Source organism: Canis lupus, chromosome 10, assembly GCF_048164855.1.
Source record: "Canis lupus baileyi chromosome 10, mCanLup2.hap1, whole genome shotgun sequence".
Taxonomy (NCBI): domain Eukaryota; kingdom Metazoa; phylum Chordata; class Mammalia; order Carnivora; family Canidae; genus Canis; species Canis lupus.
This window is the reverse complement of record NC_132847.1, coordinates 24,469,548-24,491,573: the sequence shown is the minus strand read 5'-3', so window position 1 is coordinate 24,491,573 and position 22,026 is coordinate 24,469,548. Positions and strand designations below refer to the sequence as shown.

The following is a 22,026-nucleotide window of genomic DNA, read 5'->3' as shown; positions in this document are numbered from 1 at the left end:
ACCGCGGTTCTCTTTTTACCGATGGGGACACTAGGACCCAAAAACAGGCCGGACTTACCAAAGGCCACACAGAGAGAGTTAGATACAAGAAACCTGGAAATCCAAAGGCCTGGCTCCTAATTTCATTTTCTTTCAACCCCACTGCCCTGAATGGGTTGGGAAACACCACAGGAAGGATGAACTCACTACTGTCATCACTACTCCTTGGAAATCTCTGTTAGTACCAACAAAATGCAAACTTCCTATACTGGTCCAAGCCTTCACAAAATGCCTTCTTTATAACTGTTTTTAATTTCAATTTATTATCTGGGTTTCCCCATGAGCCTGTCAGGTTGGTTTTGACCTCCACATTTTATAGAGACCCAGCAAGGTCCCTGGTTCACTCAAAGTCACATGGAGCAAGGGCCATATCTCTTGACTCCCAGCCCAGCTGCTCCACTCTCTCCATCCCGCAGCCCTCAGACTAAGTGAAATTCCCACCTTGCATTCCTTACCTCTTGTTGGAGGGGTGACTCTGCCCCTGCCTCCAGACCTCCTTCTTGCTGACTACAGCCCACTATCCTTAAGGTAGCACAGTCTATGCCCGTTGACCATGGGGCCTCTAGGAGTTCCCACAAAAGTACCTGAATATACCTGCCAGACAATGCAGCCATCACATCATCCTCCAACCCCGCACAGAGCACAGCCAATGATGCCTCCCAACAGAAGGGCTGGGGTCTGCTGACCACCAAAGTCCCAAGAAGTTAGCCAGATGGCTAACAGATAAAATATACAGACCCAGCCCAGAGTTCTGGACAGGCCTGGGCTCAGCTCAGCATTATCCATCCATCTGCCATCTGTCCACAACAACTAACATCTCAACCTGCTCGTTTCTGCAGAGGCCAGTGGCCTGGAGGCTTCACCAAGCCCAAGCTTCACCCCGGGCATTTCAGCTCAAGCACTGCATGCTTATAACCCCCATTTCCAGGCCTGTCTGTGGTCATTGGTCAAGAGCAAACACTTGGGAAACCTTTGCTGGTCTCTGGGATATCCAGCACCCAAGCCCAAGCCAGGAATGAAACATGCAGACAATGGTTCAGGGGCCCATGGTCCCAGAAGTGGACCCTGGGCTGGCTGAGCCTTCCAAACAGCACTAGGCCTGGCACTGGAGGCCCTCAGCAGATGGGGCTGGCTCTCAGGAGACGGCTGGAGCCGACCTTGGAGGAATGGGACAAGGCAGGGAAGGAAGAGTCCACAGATGTTTGGAAGGTGTAAACACCCAGGAAGGGCAGGATTCACCTTGCCCAGTAGCCAAGTGTTTTCAGACGTGAGGGAGAACTGGGACCATAATTCACTTTCTGTCTGTATATGAGGGGGCATGCTGGACATTAGGTCTACTCTGGCAGCACAGGGTGGACACAGGGATGGCTGTCTGCCAACACTACCCTCAAAGGACTTCCCAGGATGAGGACAGTAAAGACGTACACGGACAGAGTCTCTCTATCACCCTAGATGCTAGGCTTCTAGGAAAGAGAAGAAGAACTATCCGTTTCACCTCCCAGTAGTGGGGGTTCTAACCACAACAGCATCTGCCAGCAGAGAAGCTGCCATGACAAGCCTCCCAGAATCCCTGAGCTGCTCATATGGCTGGAAAATTGAGGCCCAGAGAGTCAGGGCCTGCTGCAGTCACACAGCGCATGGCCAGTGTAGGCCCCTGTCCCATTCCCGAGGCCTTTGCACTTGTTAGCTTTCTCTGGGTCCCCTGCTAGACGGCTCAGTCCATTATGTGATAGCTGACAAGTGGCCCCTAAGTGTCTGTGACACGAGCCCTGTGCTTCACCAACAGAGCTTTCCTGTGAAGAGGCCTTGCTCCCCTAAATACAGTCTTCTCCAGGGTTGGCAGCACAGAGCAGTGTGCGCACCCAGGGAAAGGACAGGAAAATGGGTATGAAATTACATAATAACATCTGATTCACACACAAAGGAAAGGAAAGTTCTCTCAACCGTGGAGACCCACTGGGAAAAGTCAAGGCACGATGACCAAAGGTTTGATGGGTCTTTGAAAGCTTTGTTTGGTCGAAATGTTTGCTCTTATTTTAAAAACTTCTTTGTCGCAGATAAAATTGTTCTCTAATTTGGTCATACATTTGGATTTCATTATTTTCAGAATGTATTCCAGACATCTAAAATTAAACAGATGTCATCAACCCCGTTTAGGCCTAAAACACTTGTAACCAAACAGTGACTTCAACTCCAACGCAATACCGACTTGGAACACTGCGTTTTAGTCATTAAAAGTTTTAAAACTCTGCTCCATTTTTCTCATATCCTATAATGAGATCGCTTCCCCCTCCCCCACCCCCCGCCACCCCTCCTTGAAATACGCCAATTCTTCAAGGGTCAGTGGAAAGTCAAACCGGAGAGGAAAGCAAATTTAAATATGAAAAATGGAAGAGCGGAGTATGAAATCCTTTATCCACTGAAGCCCTCACTCGGCTTCAGCGTGAACAGGGGGGAGACGAAAAGGGAGAGATCTAGAAACAGTGTGAGTGCAGGAAGGGGATTTGGCTTCTAAAGCCTGAATTGTTTTATCGTTCCTTTTCTGACAGGGATTAGATTAGCGAGAATCCTCCAAGCCTGCTCAAGGCGTCCTGGGGACAGTTAAGAAAAGACAATTCTCTCTCTCCTCCGATCCTCATCTCTGAGCTCGCCCCCAAATGAATTTGTTAAATAACCAGGTCAGAGCGAAGTGTCTGTTTGAGATGCCCAGATTCACAAGCAGGGGCATGTGGCTCCGGGGACATGCCTGAGGAGTGGGGGAGGGGAGCCTGGATCTGGGGTGTGGAGGTCACAGGTGGGGTCTAACCGTCTTGGCCACATAATGTCTTCATTACATCAATTTCTTAAGTAAACTTGAAAGAATAAACTAGAGAAGTGGATCCGAAGTACAGATACCAGAGAGGACTTTGGCCTCTCCCACAGATGTGCCTCTGACCGTCGGGGTCTGGACAGGGAGGAGGAGCCCCAGCAACCAGGCCTCTACGGACCCTAACCCCTACTCTGCAGAGCCAGGTATCTCAGCTGGGCCTGCTGCCCTGGGAGCCCAAACCCAATGCTACACTGCCCACTTGGCTCCCCACTCGAGATCTCAGCTCAAGCCCCACATGGCAGGCCCTTTCTTCCTGACCACCTAACATTGAAGGAAGGGAAGGAAAGGGAGCTCAGAGCCACATAAGCTTTTGGATGCACACAGGTAGGCAGCATGTTCTCCCCATGTCCTTTCCCACCAAATAACTCTGTCTCCAAGTCTCTGTCTGGAGGACATCAGAGTAGAAAAGTTCCTCCAAAGATGAGAGACGAGCTTTCTTCTAAAGAATGACATCTCATAGGGCACACAGCCCCAAATACTTATTCTAGAGAGAGTACTCAGGATCCAGGCCTCAGAAAGGGACATGGCTATGACCATGGACTTGCTTTGGTGGGGACTGGCAGGATCCTTTTTGAGGTCTGCTGTGTCCACCCCAGGAGGGAAGGCAGGCAGACAGGCAAAGAAATACCAGCACAGTGACCTGCATCAGAGGACAAAGTCAAGTGCCCCCTAGGAGGTGTGTAGCAAAGGTGTGCAGCAGTTTTGCTGCCTTTGAAACACATGAGTGGCCCATTTTGGCCTAGAGTTGGAAAGGCTCAGTGCGTTCCTGACATAAGAATCCACCCAAACAACCTTTCCAGAGCCAGCTGTCAGTTCACAGATGCACTTACCTCCCAAGTCTTGGGTGAGTCAGCTTCCCTGGGCCTTGCTTCTCTCGTCCACACCTCCCAGATGATTTGTGAGGATTTAGTCTCCATGACTGGCTGAGACCTGGAGAGCTTAGTGCCGGCTGGGTATCCGATGGCTCTGCTGCAGAGGACCACATTCTTGGAGCTCAGTAGTGACATCTGCCTTTGCTGTGGAGGACAGATAGAGACAGCATTTAGTTCTCCTACGTGCCAATCCAGAATCAACCCATCTTGTTTCACAGATGTGAAAACTGAGGCCCTGGGGAAATAAGGTGGACCTATACAAGAAGATTACACATTAGGACAGAAGATCAGGCATTTAAAAATCATCATACTAGATTAGAATTTGCTGAGTGGTCTATTTCAATCCTCAGGGTTCCCTGGATTTGAATACTACCTTCGAATGAGCCCGTATGTCTGTAAGAGATGTATTAGGCAGAAGACGGAGCTCAGGAGCTGAAGTCATATTCCAGCTTACATGGAGACCTAGCGACAGAACCAGGATGAAAACCCAGGCCAAGCTTCCCGTGAAACCACCTGCCCTATCAAGCTGGTATCTTTCCCCATCCATACTGACAGCCCAGAGCTGCAGGGGGCATTTTATGTCTGACATGGAGTCTGGGGGGTAGTGGGAAAAGACACAGAGAATTCATTCTGACAATTTCCTTGTGGGAAGCACTAAATGCCCTTTCTATCAATGCTGAGGCTTGGAAGTAGTGCTAGCTGACTGAGAAGACACCATCACCACCAGGGCCCCTTGATGTTATTCCCACAAGGACCTTCTGGCCAGTTGATGCCACTTGTTTCTCTAATAAGTGATCAACAAAGTTCTTTCAGTACATTGAATAAACAGAAGTCACAGAAGGGACAAATTAGCTGATAATTATTTGCTATACCAAAGGATTGTGTTTTCTTTACCACAGGGTTCCTATAAACAACAAGAGCCCTTCTACTAGCGTTTGAGTATGATCCCATTCACAAAAACTGTACATGAATGGCACAGCAGCCACACAGAAGCATAAAGCTACTGTAACCCAAGACTTGACAACTGCCCCGCATAAAGCACCAGATGAATGGCTCGAGTCTGGTCTAAACCCCAAACCTACCCCAAAGAGAACCCAGCTTATGAAAGGACCATGACCACAGAAAGGATGCTAAGAAAATTAGGCATGGGGAGTAGGGGGGTTATCAAGACAGCTGTTAATCAAACAGCCATGCTCATGAATGCCTAACTGTAAACTCAGCTAGGAACTCTGAGGGAAAGGAATTCTGGTCTAGGAGAGCTTTTCCTAAAGGCATGGGAGCTAGCCCAACAGCCAGGGAGGGCTTTGCCAGAAGTCACTACTGACGTGACATCTAACATGACAGTTAACCAGGCAGACTCAGGCAGAGCACAAGGTAGTCCAGGAAGAGGGGAGACCACATGTCAGGGCCCTGGGATAAGAAAGAACATGGCATGATCTAAGGAAATGGGACAAGGTGGCCAAAGTGGCTGGAGAGCAGAGAGCAAGCGGAGCAGCATGGCCACAGGTCAGGGCTCAAAGGTCACACAGAGGAGTTGGTCTTTATACAAAAGACGATGGGATGCCATCAGAAGGCTCACACAGGTGAGTGCAAGGGTTAGTGTATGATTCTCGGAGCTGGCTCTAGGTGCTACGTGGAGAATGGACCAGGAGGGCAAGATCAAAGGGGACAGGCAGCCAGAATGCTGCTGCAGCTGCGCAGGTGAGGGGGGAAGGGCCAAGACAAGTGCCCTCGGCGGCAACTGTGAAGATGAGCAGAAGTGATGGATGGCGGGCATCAAGGGCAGTGAGACAACCAATCAACAAGCCTTAGGGCTGGATCCCCCCAGGGGGCTAGAGACAGGGTGTGCCAAGACACCTCCCAGGGATCCAGCTGTGTGAATGGACAGAGATACGTTCCCTGACATGGACCCTGGAGGAAGTGCAAGGTGGGTGTGCTGGGGTGGCACGATCAGAGTACATCTTGGATCCCTGTGAGCGAGCCTCATGCAGAGAGGGAGCTCGCAGCTGAGTTACACAGGTCCCAAGGGAAGACGTGAGCACTACAGCAGTATGGTCTCCTCCAAGGGCTGGGAAAGGACAAGGCCCGGGATGTTACGCCTCTCTCCTCAGCCCTTTTCGTGGCCTCCTAGATCTCCTCACACATTGATTTCCCAGGGAGATTGCAACCTAGAGCTGCTGGCCACGGAAGTCCGACATCTTGCATGAGCAAAATCTCTGTCTTTTTCCCCTAAGGAAACAGCAAGAGAAAATAAGCTTCGAATCTGGTGAGGGGGATTAAGTGTAGACGCACAGGAGGACTTCCTGGCTCTGAGGGTTTGATGCTGGAATGCATTAGTAAGCAGGAGTCTGGGCTCTCCCTCCCCTGAGGTCCCGGAGATTGGCAGGGGTGGGGGGCAGTGGTATTGGGTGCTGTTTTATGGGGATGCCTGGAAGGCAGGCCAGACAAGAAGCAGGGATTGGACTCAATTGACCACTGAAGCTCCCTGGGCCCAGGTGACTAAGCCCCAGCTACAGGAACCCCACGCCCCCCAGTTACAATTGCTCCAGTCACCAAGAACCCCTCCTGTGCCAGCACAGAGCTGGAGAGCAGTAGCCCCTTGTGAAGGGGAGGCTCAGAGAGGTTAGGTAACCTGAAGAACACAGGTAACACAGGGAGAAGAGTGCTCTGCTGGGATTTCAACCATCGACCAACACCAAAGCCCATACTTTTCTCTCCCTCACCTCTTACCCTATCCCTACTCCTTTTTTGTTTTCCTCAAGTACAGTTGACACACAACACTGTATCTGTTTCAGATGAATCACAACATCCTGATGGGACATTTATATACATTACTCAGGGCTCAGCAGTGATCATCCATCACTACACAAAGTTAACATTACTGACTATACTCCCTCTGCTGTGCTTTACATCCCCATGATTTATTTATCTTATAAGTCTGTACCCCTTGGTCCCCTTCACCTATTTCGCCCATTGCCCCCACCCTCGCCCCTCTCTTATGCCCTTAATTCCATCTGAGAACAGCTGGTGTCAGAGTGTTCTTGGAAACGTTAGTGACACAGGCTCCAGGCAGGGTACAGACCATGCATAACAGCATTTCAGTACCAATTATAGTATAAATACACAAATATAAGTTGTAACAAATATATTAGACAACTGTCTAGAGAAGGAAATTTTGTGGCTTTCTCAGAGGAAAAAAAAATGGGGGAAAAACATTGTAAGAAACAGAGCCGTGTAGAAACAGACAAAGGATAAAGCATTGTACCTCTTTTAAAGAAAACACATTTCAATGTTTGCCCAAGCACTGCAGTCATTTGCACCCAGCATTATGGGAGGGTTGCTAACACCTCCACCCTCATAAAAAAAGAAATTTATACTGATTTGTAAAAACTTACATATGTTTGTGATCTGGCATATGATACATATGTAACTTCCCTGTTTGTCTTTCTACTTTAGGTTCCTTTCTAGAAATTCAACTTTAGTAACCTAGTTTACAGAGTTGCTTAAACCCACAATTTAAAGCAAAAATCAAAGGATCGAAGATATGCCTTTGCTGGACTTTACATTCTGCATTCCATGGCTGACCATGTTACCCTGTCTGGGGAGCGACAGGAGACAGGCCCTCCGAAGGGAAGCAGGTCTGCCCTGGGCTCTGGGGCTCACCCAGAGTGGTAGCTGGTGAGGGTGAGCCCTCCCAGAGCGCCAGAGTTCATGGGGCCTTTGCCTCAGCCAGCACCCGCTGCCCTGCGTCCAGGGTCCACAGCTGGCGCCGCTGGACCTGTGCTTCCAGAGCCCCGAGCCTTAGGGGGCAGCCAAAGGAGAGAGCCGCACAGGAACCCAGCAATACCCTTCTTGGGATCACACCCCCTCAAGAGGCAGCTTCCACTCTTATTCCAGGCCTTTCCCTATCACACAGATACACACAGCCACATGTGCCCACCTCGAGGCTCCAAAACAGCAATTGGCCAAAATGAGCCCATGCCACCCAAAACCCGCTCACAGGCCACATAATGTGGGGCAGGGATCAGAGCAGCCCAGCTTTCCCTGCAAGAGCTGAGCGCCAACGGCATGCCCTTGAAACACATGTTTTTTGCCCTTCACCCTCCACTGTAACAGGCACCAGGAAAACACTGAGCAGTATGTAGCCATGTACCCAAATAGATGCAGAGGGGCCAGCACAGGGGCATCCTTGCACTGCACCCCATCCTTCCCTCCACGTCACACCCAAGACTCCAGGTGGCTGCTGTAGGGAGACAAGATGATCTAAGACAGCAGCAGGGACTGGCTCAGCTGGAGCCCCTGTCTATGCAGGGACTTTGGAGCTTATAGTCAGAGAAGGTCTGTGCCCTGTGAGTCTGGGGCCCCCAGAAAGAGACTCGCTCAGGCCAGGTCCAGGAGACTGGTCATTTCACTTCTCCATGAACAAAACATCTGTTCCTTCCTGGAGACAGGGCCTCCTCAGCCCCCTTTGGACTCTGCAGCTCTGGTATCTCCCCCTCCCCACTCTGCACAGCTATGCAAACAAAGGCATCTTTGCGGGACGAATGGCGAATGGCGCTCATATTTAATAACCCTCAAATCTGACTCCACATGTGGCTATTGTTAGGTAGATTTAGCCAGCAATTATGGAGGTACCTCCTTCCTCCTCAGCAACAATCTAGGCCCTTAATCCAGCTAAGACCCAGAGACTTTAGGGTTGAGCTCACTGAGATGAAGGTACCAGCTCAAGCTGGCCTGCTCCGGGCTGGGGGAGCTGGAATGCAGACAATGGCTCTCCAAAATGTACTCCTTCTTGCCAGCAAGAAAATAAAGGGGTGGGGGGCATGGGGCAGGCAAAGAAGGGACTCTCCGGCTGAAGTCCCCATGATAACTTGACTTTCAGAGAATTCGCATGGAAAGCTGGCACAAACGGTTGGATTAAGAATTGAAGAAGAAAGCCAACAGGCCCCATGGAAGCCCCAAGCATGGCTGAGGCTGGGGAGGGCCCCGGCTCCTCCTGAAAAACTGTAGCCCTGGCCCCTTCTCTAACAGGAGCCAATCCTAATGCCTCAGCTCCACAGGTAAGCTGCCTACCATATGACCAGGGGAGAAGATAAGTTTCCATTGGGAAACAATGCTGGGAAGATAGGACGGGATTGTAGGAAGAAGCTTAACACTGTGCCTCAAGCATGCCAAGTGCATCTCCACCCCCAGAACCTTTGCCCCTGCTATACTCCCCCACCCCCGACTGCCCTACTGCCAGGCCTGCCCTGCCTCCTCTCCACTGTCAGGCTCCCTCCCTAGATGGCCCAGCTTTGAGCTTTCCACTGCTTCCCCAGAGCTCAGTCTCCCATGACAGCACCCATGCTGTCTGTACAGGTTTCTGGGGCTCAGAGCAAAGCCCATTTGTCTTCAGGGGCATCAGAAGAGGCAGAGAAATTGGAAGGCTGTGACTTCTCTCTGCTAGCCTGGGCTGCCTTCATCAGGCCAGCCTCCACTTTATAAAGGAAGTTCTTGGGGTTCCAGGGTGACTCAGCTGGTCAAGCATCTGCCTTCAGCTCAGCTCATGATCCCATGGTCCTGGGATGGAGTCCCACATTGGGCTCCCTGCTCAGCGGGGAACCTGCTTCTCTCTCTCCCTCTGCTCCTCCCCCCACCCCCACATCATACCTACCCCCCCTAAAATAAATAAAATCTTTAAAAAGGAAGCCCTTTCTCACTGTGCCAAGGTCAGAGGATGGAGTGAGCTCAAGGGACCGGGAAGTTGCATGGCCTGGGCTGGGAGGCCCCTTGCTATAGGTCCTGCAGGGCACTAAGTAGAGGCTACTCGAATGAGTCTGCAGCTGCTCTGAGCCCTGCAGGACAACTAGGGTCTAATGGTTCAGCACCTGCGTGGCTCCCCAGCATTTCGAGCCTGGATTTTCCATCCAAGTTTTCTAAGTAGTATTTGGTTCTGTTTTATCACAAAACAATAACAAAAACCAGTTAGTGTCAACTGTCATCTTGGCTAAAGGTCCCAATTTTGTTCTAATTTTTTTTTTTTATTTATTTATGATAGGCACACAGTGAGAGAGAGAGAGAGGCAGAGACATAGGCAGAGGGAGAAGCAGGCTCCATGCACCGGAAGCCCGACGTGGGATTCGATCCCGGGTCTCCAGGATCGCGCCCTGGGCCAAAGGCAGGCGCCAAACCGCTGCGCCACCCAGGGATCCCCCAATTTTGTTCTAAAGAGGTACAGGGCCAGGAGGCAGCACTGACTGGGTGTCTCACCCCTGCCAGGAAGAAACCATGTCAGAGCTCACACACACCTTCACATAGACTCTAAGAACAGTGGCTTTGCAAAGCACGGACCTGGATTCCAATTCCAGCTTCACCACATAGGGCTTGTGTGACCCTGGGCCAGTTACTGCATCCCCTAATCCTTAATTTCCTTATCCACAATGTGACAATTACATTCATACCAAGTTTAGGGGGTCATCATGATGAGTGAACACGACGAGCTCTATGCAGTCATTCTCCAAGTGTAGACCCGGGACCTGCAGCATCGAGCGTCACCTGAGGATGTGGTAGAAATGCAGATTCTCAGGCCCCATCCCAAACCTACCGAATGGGATCCTCCAGAAGCAGAACTCAGCCATCTGTGTTTGCTCCCCTTTCCAAGTGGTTGTGATGCACACACTAGTTTAAGAATCACCCACTGATGCAGGAAAGCTGCTTAAGCATCAGCACCTGGCGAGCAATTTCCTGTCCAGCTCTCTCCCTTCTCCCCTAATGACCCAAGGCCCAGAGAGGTCAAGCCAACTGCCCAAAGTCAAACAGTTAGAAGCCAGGCACCATGGCTCTGGAGGCCACAGCCCTCCCACTGCACCCTACTGTCTCCCACTGAAAGCGCACACCCAGAAATGAAGGTAGGATTGGAGCGATCTCCACGGGGCCAACCAGAGGCTAGGAGCCATAAATGCTTCCCACAAACCTGCAAGGATAGCAAAGAGAATAAGAAATGAAATGATCCCTTCTAAAATATGAGGGTGCAGAGCCTCTCCAGCCAGAGATGCCTCCCTTCCTCAGGAATAAAGGACATGGGATACACATACCGAGGGTTCACCTGGATGTGGCTGCCGGCCGCTCCCTAGGGAACAGCCAGCCACGCTCACGGCACCAACAGCAGCTATCTGAGCTGTGCACATAAAGGCATCAATTTAAGTACTTCTCAAACGTGAAATTGAAAACATAATTACCAGTGAGCCCAGAAGCTTGGTCATGTCCTCTCCGGGACTCCATTTCTCTAGCCACACAGAGACTGCTCGGTGCCAGGTGCCCAGTGCGTTACAGCTTTGGGAAGGGCTGCTTTGTCTCCTTCACCTGCAGGTTGGGCTGAGGCCCCCATACTTTTCATGCCTTAATGCAGACCTCCTCCCCACCCCCCTGCCCCTGCCAAGGACAGGGTCCTTATGGCTTCCACTCCCCGGAGTCTGGGTGTCCCATGCACCAACCGTATGCAAAGCACTAACCACATCTCCAGCAAGAACCCAAACAAGCCCAAGGCTCAGGCTGACAGGTGGAATGGGGTTTGGTGGAGAGGAGTGGTGCTTTCTGGGAAAGCATCTCACAGAGAATTCACAGAAGGCATGGGCATGACTGCTGCTCCGCTTCCAGGTCGCACCACGTTACCTAAAGGTAAAGAGCCCTGTGGGTTTCTCTTTGCCTCCAGGAGATGGATCCCAACTAAGTTTACTCTGCCTCAACACTCAACGCAATGCCTGGCAAACGCTAGGCTCCCAATAAATGCTTATAACAAAGGTACCAGATATTCATAAAGCAACATTCTCGGTACACCACATCCTCAACTCCTGTTAAATATCCTTGCTTCAATTGAACCCATGAAGCTCCTCTCCTCACCAGCCTGCCTCAGGACTGGCCACCCCACATGAACGGGCTCAGCTTGCCTTTACTCACTACACTGCCAGCCACACTGATGGTTTTCATGCGACAAGAGAGCCAAGCTCTACACTACCTCAGGGCCTTTGCATATGCTGTTCTTTCACTCTCTTGTGTTTTGTCTGACTGTGCTCCCCCTCCAGTGAAATGTCAGGTCCAGTGAATCAGGACCACTGCTGTTCTGCTTACCCCTGTGTTCCTGGGACCCAGCACACTGCAGATACAAATTAAATCTTTTTAGAAGTGGTGGCTGAATGAGTAAATGAGTTCACAGAGAAAAAGACAGAAAAGCAATGTTAATAATAATCCGAAATGAATGAGGAGAGTGACAGCATTCCATGATTGTGAGAGGGGTGGGGTGCAGGCAGGACAGGTCCCTGCCTCCCTCCAGGAGCCTGGCTGAGGGCTGACAAGACTATCATGGGGGCTTTGCACATATGGCAGACAGAGAATGGCCCTGGAGGGTCTGCCAGACTGATGACCACATTCTGCCTTGCTCGTCACCAGCTACTCCCCAGTGAGGGCATTCACACAGCCAGTGGGCCAAGGCCATCATGTGCAGCCTGGAGGCTAAGCCCTAAGGAGGGAGACCTTCTCCTTCCCAGACAACCTGTCCCTTCTCAAAGTCTGCTGTAAGTCAAGGTTAGCGGCAGGGGATGCAACGGGCATCAATAAGAAGGAAGGAGCCCTTGGCACTACTAGGTTGGCTCCACCAAACAGGCCCTCAGCAGGAGCCTGGTCTTGTGTGTTCCTACTGAAAAATAACAAACAAAAATACAGCTCAGCTCACAGGGCTGAATTGAGCTCCACAGGTTGAGCTCTATAGGTACAGGGCACTTAGAGAGAACACAAGACCCTCCACCTCACCCGCAAGCATAGATCCCAGCCAGTGCTTCCAGTTTGTGCATTTCTCTAGGCAGATGTGTGCCAGACTGGGCTGGACTATCACAGTAACATTTGCCTTTCATGGGAGTCTGAACTTCTCCTTCCCAGACTTAGAGTTGAAACAAGCCATGATGGATGTTCATGCTAAGAGGAAGACTAACAGCTGGTCATCATTTATTTATGCAAAGAACCTCATGCAGGGAGCGTCTTCCATACACCACGCTGCCAACTAAAACCCATTCTGCTACCACGCAGAGGCCTGCTGCATGCGGCTTCCCATGAAACTAGAACCATTGCCTCCAGAGCTTCGCACGCCGCAAATGCCATACTGAGGAGGGGAGGAGGAGGAGAGGCTCTCCCTGGCCCTCTCTCTGTCCTTACTCCCGCTGGGGCCTTAAGCCAGGGTATTTATAAGCAGCTCTGACTGCTTGCAGCCAGTGAGGTCCATTAGTAGGATGTAAATAGCTCTCTGCTCTTCAAAGGCTGGTTGAGCCATTCTGTGAGGTCTGAGTCAACCCTGCCAGAGTCTCGCTTTTCAAGCCTTATTCATCTTCCTGATAACTTCCATAAAGGGCCAACCCGCCTTTTTGGTATGCTGGGCCTGCCAACAGTGCCCCAGGGAGGTTTTTACAAGAAATTGGATTTGCTGGGCTCCTACTGTGTGCACAGCTCCATCCCAGTCACTCTGGGGAGAGGAAAAAAAAAGAAACACGGTCACTAGTTCCAAGGAACAAGGCACACAGGCATAGGAACTACTATAGGTCAAAGCACAAACAACCCTGAGAAATCAAACTGAGAGTGCCCTCAGGCATGGCAGGGTGTCCACACACGTAGCCCTTGCTGTCGGAGAGACTGGGCTTTGAATCCACTTCTAAGAGCTGTTCAGTCTTCCAAGAGTCCAAAATCCCATAGCAAATTAGCCTCGTGGAGAAGACTACCCAAAAACACAGAGCCAGACAGGCCTTGGTCTAAGGAAGCTCTGTCACTCAGGGAAACTGAGTCTGAGCCACAGCTCAGGACAAGAGGGTCAGGACAAAAGGTGAGGGGTGTAGGGAGACAGCAGCTTATTGGCAGCAATGCCCTGTCCTAACTACAAGGGGGTGCCCGGAGGAGAAAAGCTTAAGCCTTGTACTATGACAGGTGACTGTCCCTGGCTTCTGTCTCAAGCACTTTCCCACCTTTCATTTCAGGACACTCTCACAGCTACCCTGTGGGGCATGTGAAAGGGTAGGAGTGTCATCTGCAGTTTGCAAAGAAAAATATTGAGGATCAGAGAGGCTAAGTGATTATCCAACATCACACAGCAAGGCACAGGCAAACCTAGAACTCAAACCTATCTTCCAATGCCTGATTCTATCCTCATGGCCTTCCTGATTCTGTCCTCATGGACTTCTTTCCCCACATCTGCCAAAAACCAGGACGTTCAGATGGCTAAATATGTTCTTCAACCCAGAAAAACTTTCAACCGAGCATGAGACCCCCGTGGGAGCAAATGACATATTGCATATGGCAACTTCCCAGATGTTGCCAAGATGGCAAGAGAATTTCCAGGATGAAGGCAACATTTTTAAGATGGAAGCAACTTAAGTTTTGTCAAGAGGGAATGGCAAGATAAACTATAATATGCTCACACTGTGGCATACCATTAGCCACAAGAGAAGCATGAGGTTGATCTTGAGGTCCTGGCATGGAAAGAACACCAGGACGCTGATGGGTGAAAACCATGAGCTGCTGAGTGAGGCATGATATATGATCCCATGCATATTTTTAAAAAAGCATTGAAAACAAAACCACATATTGTCTCTGGATTCATAAACACATATGCAAATGTATCAGAAGACATCTGGCAAGATCCACACTCTATCAATTATCTCCCACATACCCATTGCAGATCTACTCTCTACCATGTTCTGTGCCCCGGGAGGCCAGCTGTATGGATGGCATTACTGATTTGCCATGCCTCCCAGCCAATGGCGAGCACCAGCAGGAGATGATAGGAATGGAAGAGGACAACACTAAACCATGAATTCTTCTAGCTCTCACCTATGAAATCTCCAAAAACTGTCCATATCCCTCAACCATAGATCATAGCTTTTTTCAGGGTGTACCACTCTCTTCTCCCAGGTTCCGGGGCCTAAATTTGAGAAACGCCTCTTGCTATAGCGAGCCCTGGGGTGTCGTACTATGTTTTGTGGGTTCCCCATAACCTACATATTGTTCCTCTATTAAAGCCTCCTCAAATTACCCTAGTTAGAATGTTCCATCTGTTTTCTCCTAAGATAAAAGCCAAACTGGTAACAGTGGTCAGTGCGGAGGGGGGCGGGGAATAGGAAGAGAGAGGGAGAGCATCTGAGGCTTAGTGATCTACCGGGACTTTAACCTTTTCAGTAATTACATACGGTGTGCTTAGTTCTTACTGGAGGAAGTTTCAAGCATATTAAAAAATGGAGAAAATACTCTTAACAAGATTGCAGGTATCCATTACTCAGTGTCGACAGCCAGGCCATGACCAATGTGGTTTCATCTATGGCCCCAGACACTCCACACTGTGGAGTGTTTTAAAGCAAATCCAGGACATCATACCATCTGTGAAATTTTAGAAAAACTATATTTCTGTATTGCCTGAATTTTTAAAAATTAATTTAAAACAAAGGAATTCTCAAAGCTAGAATTTTGAGGGTGAGGAGACTGTCCTTGTTTTTAGTTTGGGCCCAGATCAAGGCTTTTCCCTCTGCCATTTGTCCTAGTCACATAGCTTAGAGGCTGGCCAGGTGGCTGCACTGGTCCCTTCACTGGGCTGGGGGCTTGATCAGCCCTGGATGTCCCTGCCAACCTGTCCTACATGTGGAGGATCTTGTGATTACATAGAGCTACAAGAATACTTCCCACTGAGCATGAGCTTTAGGATTTTGCTCAGATTAGTATTCTGAGTTTTTTTTTCTACTTTAACTTTTTACTGAAGTGCGACTTTATGTTTGTGAGCTTCATTCTATGTTATCACAGAGAGTTGTATACTATTCATTTTCATTGCAGCTTAGTATTCCACTGTGTGAAAAATGTATATATAGATACATACACACATACATACATAATACATATATATTGCAATTAATTTATCCATTCTATTCTTTTTAAAAATATTATTTTTAAAATTTATTTACTCATGAGAGACACAGAGAGAGAGGCAGAGACATAGGCAGAGGGAGAGGCAGGTTCCCTGTGGGGAGCCTGATGTGGGACTCGATCCCAGGACTCCAGGATCATGACCTGAGCCTAAGGTAGATGCTCAACCACTGAGCCACCCAGGTACCCCCTATCCATTCTTTTCTTCTTTTTTTTTAAAGACTTTATTTATTTTATTCATAGAGACACACAGAGAGAGAGAGGCAGAGACACAGGCAGAGGGAGAAGCAGGCACCATGAAGAGAGCCTGACGTGGGACTTGATCCAGGGTCTCCAGGATCACGCCCTGGGCTGCAGGCGGCGCTAAACCACTGCGCCACTGGGGCTGCCCTCCATTCTATTCTTGATGGAAATTTGGGTCATTTCCAGTTTAGAGCTATTAAAAATGTTGTTATGGGCATTCTAGCACCTTTTTAAATGTTCATATGCATTCATTTCTGTTAAGTATATAGCTAGAAGGGAAACACTGGATCATGAGGAATACATTTAACCTCGGTACATACCAACAGTTGTCCAAAGTATATGTCATTTCTAGTATTCAACATCCTTGCCTACACCTGGTTATCTCTCGAGTTTGGTTTTTTTTTTTTTTTTTCCTTAAACAATCGAGTTTGTTTTTGTTTTTTTATTCTACTTTTGTCATTCTGGTAGATGCAGTGTATTTCACCATGCTTTTTATTTGCATTTCCCTGATGACTAATGAAGCTGAACACTGTTTCTTATGTTTCTTGCCCATTGGATATCCTCTTTTATGAAACATCTTTTCAAGTCTTTTGTATACTTTTCTGGTGGGCCATCTTCTTTTTCTTAACAATTTGCAAAAATTATTTATATATTCTGGATGCAAGTCATTTGTCAGACATAGGTCTGACATTTGAAAGGTCTTCCATTCTGCAGACTGGCTGTTCACCTTTCTAATAGTGTCTTCTGATGAAGTTTGTAAGTTTAAATGAATTGATTTATCAACTTATTTACTTGAATGGTTAACAGTTTTTATGTCTTATTCAAAAAATATTTGCTTACATTGCTCTCATTTTTTTATGAAGATTCCTTTTTAAAAAATATTTTTTATTTTATTTATTAGAGAGAGCCAGAGTACACAAGCAGGGAGAACAGAAGAGGGCAGAGGGAGAAGCAGGCTCCCCACTGAGCAAGATCCCAATGCAGGGCTTGATCCCAGGACCCTGGGATCATGACCTGTACCAAAGGCAGCTGCTAACCAATTGAGGCACCCAAGCACCCCTGAAGATTCTTTTTTTAAAGATTTTATTTATTCATGAGAATACACAGAGAGGAGAGAGAGAGAGAGAGAGAGAGGCAGAGACACAGGTGGAGGGAGAAGCAGGCTCCATTCAGGGATCCCGACGTGGTACTCAATCCCGGGTCTCCAGGATCACGCCCTGGGCTGAAGGCGGTGCTAAACCACTGAGCCACCCAGGCTACCCATTAAGGAAAGAAAACTATCAGAAATTGAGTAAGAAAAACCCTAGGAAACCGCTAACAGAAATACCGAATCAGCAGCTCCAAGAAGCAATTAATATGTGGTTTCCTCACTAGAAACACCACCTCCTGATTTTTGTGATTCCTTTATTAGCAGCCACTTAGAAGAACCCAGGCTCTTCTCACCTGTAAAGGTACAGACAGAAAGCTCAGACTGAATTCATCCCCATCAAGAAAAAAAAAATGTAAGAGTTCAGAGTACTTCTTTGTATGCTTAAAAAAAATTACTGAAAACTTAATGTTACACCAATGGCCAGCAAAAAGATGAGAGCAGAGATTCTTGAATCATAGGAATAGTAAGGAAATGCCAGTGCTAAAATTGTAATAACTTCAGGATAAGCGTGCAGCTTTGTTTGGTTGGTTTTTTGTTTTGGAGGTTTTTTATGGTTTTCTTTTCAAATTTTTATTTAAATTCTAGTTTGTTAACAGGGTAGGTCTTTTTAAGAAGAAGAGGAATTCTCTTTCTATAGAAAACTCCTCTCACCCAGGACAGGTCTGCATCCCATCTGCATGAAACAATCTCTAAAAACTTCCACCACAGGGCCTTTCTCCTACAGAAAATAATATAAACATGACTAACACATTTAGTGATACATTTATCCATAGTAATACATTAATCCAAGTAATTTTAAAAGCATTTGTTGAAGTGACAAAAGTTCCTTTGAAAATCACTATCTTCAGGCAGCCCGGGTGGCTTAGCAGTTTAGAGCCGCCTTTGGCCCAGGGCATGATCCTGGAGACCCGGGATTGAGTCCCACATCAGGTTCCCTGCATGGAACCTGCTTCTCTCTCTGCCTGTGTCTCTGCCTCTCTCTCTCTCTCTCTCTCTCTCTCTCTCTCTTTCTCTCTGTCTCTAATGAATAAATAAACAAAATCTTAAAAAAAAAAAAGAAAATCATTATTTTCACTGTTAAGTCAGCAGTAAGAGTGTAAGGTAATGGTCAGCTCCTTAATCCAAATAACTCCTCATGCCTAAAAACCAAAGGGGGAAAAATGCTGCAATCAAGACAGGGAAAAAACAAGCCACATACACAAAACACCTATACATGTCCTACATGTTCAGCATTATTAGTTGGATAATACTATGAATTTCAAGTAATATGTAAGCAGAAAGAGGAGTACCAAGTTCCAAAAGAGCACCTACCATTGCTGTAGCTCTATGGATACAGACAGCAGAAAAAGGGAGTCTTAAGAACAAAAGGAGAGGGGCTGCCTGGGTGGCTCAGTTGATTAAGTATCTGCCTTTGGCTCAGGTCATGATCCCAGGGTCCTGGGATCAGCCCCACATCAGGCTCCCTGCTCAGCTGGGGCCCTGCTTCTCCCTCTGCCTGCTATTCTCCTTGCTTGTACTCCCTTTCTCTCTCTCTAATAAATAAAATCTTAAAAAAAAAAAAAAAAAAGGGAACGGAAGAAAGAAAGAAAAGGAAAAAAGGAGAGGGGAGTAGAGAACATAGTTGAAACACATATTCATCCCAGAAAGGGAAAGTACAACCTAAACACAAAATAATTCTCAATTATATCCCAACAAAGCTAAAAACCACCACCACCCGGTGCAAAATAATGAACTTAAGTCTGCAACTTAACAGGTTACAATCCTGGATGCAGGGAAGATACCTGAAAGTGAGTAGGGTTGGAGGTGGCAGTCAGAGAAGTATGGCTTCTCAGAGGAGAAGGAAATAAATGAACAAGAGGTGTCACTCCTTAGACATGTGGCAGTCAAGAAAAAGAAGGCAAAGGGGAAAACCAAGAATCCTCCAGAAAAAAAAAAAAAAAATACACCAGGCCCTCCCTCTCCCTCCCTACTCCCAGAACTACTCATTCATAACTGCAATTCACTATATCGACAGAAGAGGGCACCCTTGAAACAGAAACCTTCTCCATAATAATGCCTAGGGCTGGGTGAGAGAAAAAAAAAAAAAAATCAGACTAGTTTCATACTAAGTTCCTATACGAAGAAAAGGTAAAACATAAAACATTTCAGCTAATGAAAATTCTACCCCAAACAAAATCAACCATGAAGGAGAACAAAACTATAAAGTAACATTTCAAACTGAATTTACTATTATAAAACAAGCATGTGAAGATTAAAAAAACAAACAAAAACCCCTACATTCACATATAAAATCTATGAATAGAAGAGGACCTAGAAAATCAAGAAGAAATTCAATGAGGGTTTGTCAAGCTCAGGGGAAAATTTTTGAAGAAAAAGTCAAAACTATTTCAGGAATAAAGAATAAATTACAAGGTGCCCAAGAGGGAGTAGAGCCAAATGAAAATCTAATAAAAGACATGGAGGAAAGGTAGTAAAACAAAGATGAAATAAAACAAGATGAAAATGAGTTTAAAAAGGGAAAAGGATCAGCGAGAAAGGAGATGAAATGGAAGGCAGGCAAAGAAGGTCCAACATATGTATAATTGGAGTCCATGAAGCAGAAAAGCAAAACAATGGAACAGAAATAATATTTAGAGATATAATCCAAAAAACTCTCCAGAAATAATATCTTAAATCAACATACTGAAGAGGCCTACTGTGTGCCTTCGAAAAATGATCTGAAATTATCACCTCTCACATGTATCTTAGTAAGACTACTAAATTCTAATGACAAAGAACAAAATCCTCAGGACCTCTAGGCAAAGTCATCAAATACTTATTCAGGTAGGAAATGTAGGCTGGCATAGACTTCCTAAGAACAACACAGAGAACAGGGCAGGAGTGTGGCAGCATTTTCAAGATATAAGGAAACAGAGTTCAAGACAAGGATTGTTCATCCAGTCTTCATCCAACCAAGCTTTATCCTACCAAGAGATAACTGGGGGAGCTTCAGCAAAAGGATGATGGTGATCATTTTATGCAGTTACAGAACAAAAAAAAGCATGGGCCAAAGTAACAGAAAAGTGTGTAAACATTATATATTCTGACAATGAGTAAAAAATATAACCTTAAAAATGCTAAAAAGGGGGAAAGAAAACTATGACCAGTGATGTTGCTTCAGTTACTGGTCGGGGTCAAAGGGTACCACTCAAAATGGACAATCCAGATAGTAGACACTTAAGAAAAGGAGGGATTAAGGGCAACATAAAAGGTATAAATACAAAGGTAACCACTAGATCAAAACTACAAACTTTTCTAAATACCAAAGGAATTTTTAAACAATGATGAAAATACATTAAACTCAGTTGAGAACTCAATCAATAGAATACACACAGTTCTATGCCAGCCCTAAGGAATCCAGCACATTCCTTAATGCGGAAACACCAGAGGCCGTCCCCATGCAGGAAGGAACAAGACCCAGGTACCCACTTTTCCACTACTAACATCGTGCTGCAAACATTAGCTAATGCAATCAGATAGGAGAACAACAGTAAGAGCCTTGAGAATTGGAAAGTAAATAAAGCAAACTTTACTGCGAAGGACATGATAGTATACCTAGAGAATCAGAGATGAAATGATAAAACCAACTCAGAATTTCTCAGAATCAGTGATAAATCAGAACCCCTCTACACTCTTAGAATTTTTAAGGACCTGAAAGAGCTTGTGTTTATGTGGGTTATATCTATTGGTATTTACTGGATTAGAGATTAAAGCTGAGGAAATTTTAGATATTTATCAATTTATGTGTAAGCAACAGTAATGACCATGTTAACACAAATACCATTTTTAAAAACTAAGCATAAACAAAAACTTTCAGTGATAAGAAGGACATTGCTTTACATTTTTACACATCTCTTCATTGTTGAGCCTGCCAGAAACAGCTGGATTTTCATTCTGCTTCTGCATTCAATCTGTTACAAAATCACACATTATGTAGATTCTGGAAAACTCCACTGTACACTCAGGAGAGAAAGTTAAAAGGGAAAATTATGTCTTAGTATTATTATGAAAATGGTTTTGACCTTGTGAATCCATTAAATGGGTCTCAGGAACCCCAAAGGAACTCCTACCACATAGTGAGAGCCATTGAATTAACTCCAATAAGAAAATAACAGTGCAGTCACAGTATGCAAAATTAACAGCAAGGGTCAACAGCCTTCATAGGCACAAATAATAATCAAGTATAAGATACAGCAAAAGAGAAATGCTTCATTTACAATAGCAGCAGCAAAAATAAATTACTTACAAATAATCCTAAAAAGACATGTTGAAAGCCAATATGAAGAAAATCCTAATGCACTCTTGAAAAGCACAAAAGTAGACTTGAACAAATGGAAAAGATACCCCTTGTTCATGGTTGGGATGTCTCAATATCATTAATGTGTCACCTCTCCCTAAGTTCATTTATAAACTTACTATTGTCCTAAAATTTTTTTTTCCAATTTAGCTATTTAAGCAAGAGCAAACGAGCAAGCATGAGCAGGGGGAGGGGCAGAGGAAGAGGGAGAGAGAGAATCCCAAGCAGTCTCCTTGCTGAGCATGAAGCCCAATGCAGGGCTCAATCTCATGATCCTGAGATCAAGACCTGAGTGAAAAGCAGGAGTCAGATGCTCAATCAACTGAGCCACCCAGGAGTCCCTCCTGATAAAAATTTAAAGATTTTTCTCCTGCAGCTTCATAAGTTGATACTAAGGTTCCCACTGATAAACTAATGTGTACAAATAGGTAGGCAAATAGTGAAAAAGGAACTAGCCCTGCCATATATATTCATAAATATTACAAAGTCTCAATCATCAAAACAGTGTGGTAATGGCACATAAAGAGATAGACTAATGGAATCAACTGCAAAGTCTATAAATAAGCCAAACTATATGTGGAAATTTAGTGTA

At 46.5% G+C, this 22,026-nt stretch overlaps 1 long non-coding RNA gene across 2 annotated transcripts in view; it reads right to left on the bottom strand.

The window, feature by feature from the left end:
• The window catches only part of LOC140641359 (uncharacterized), a 267,792-nt gene that overhangs the window by 117,752 nt on the left and 128,014 nt on the right, over positions 1-22,026 (bottom strand). For both annotated transcript variants that reach the window (XR_012037892.1, XR_012037893.1), the window contains one exon: positions 3,739-3,924. This is a non-coding gene — a long non-coding RNA (uncharacterized lncRNA). The remainder of the gene's footprint in view (positions 1-3,738; positions 3,925-22,026) is intronic.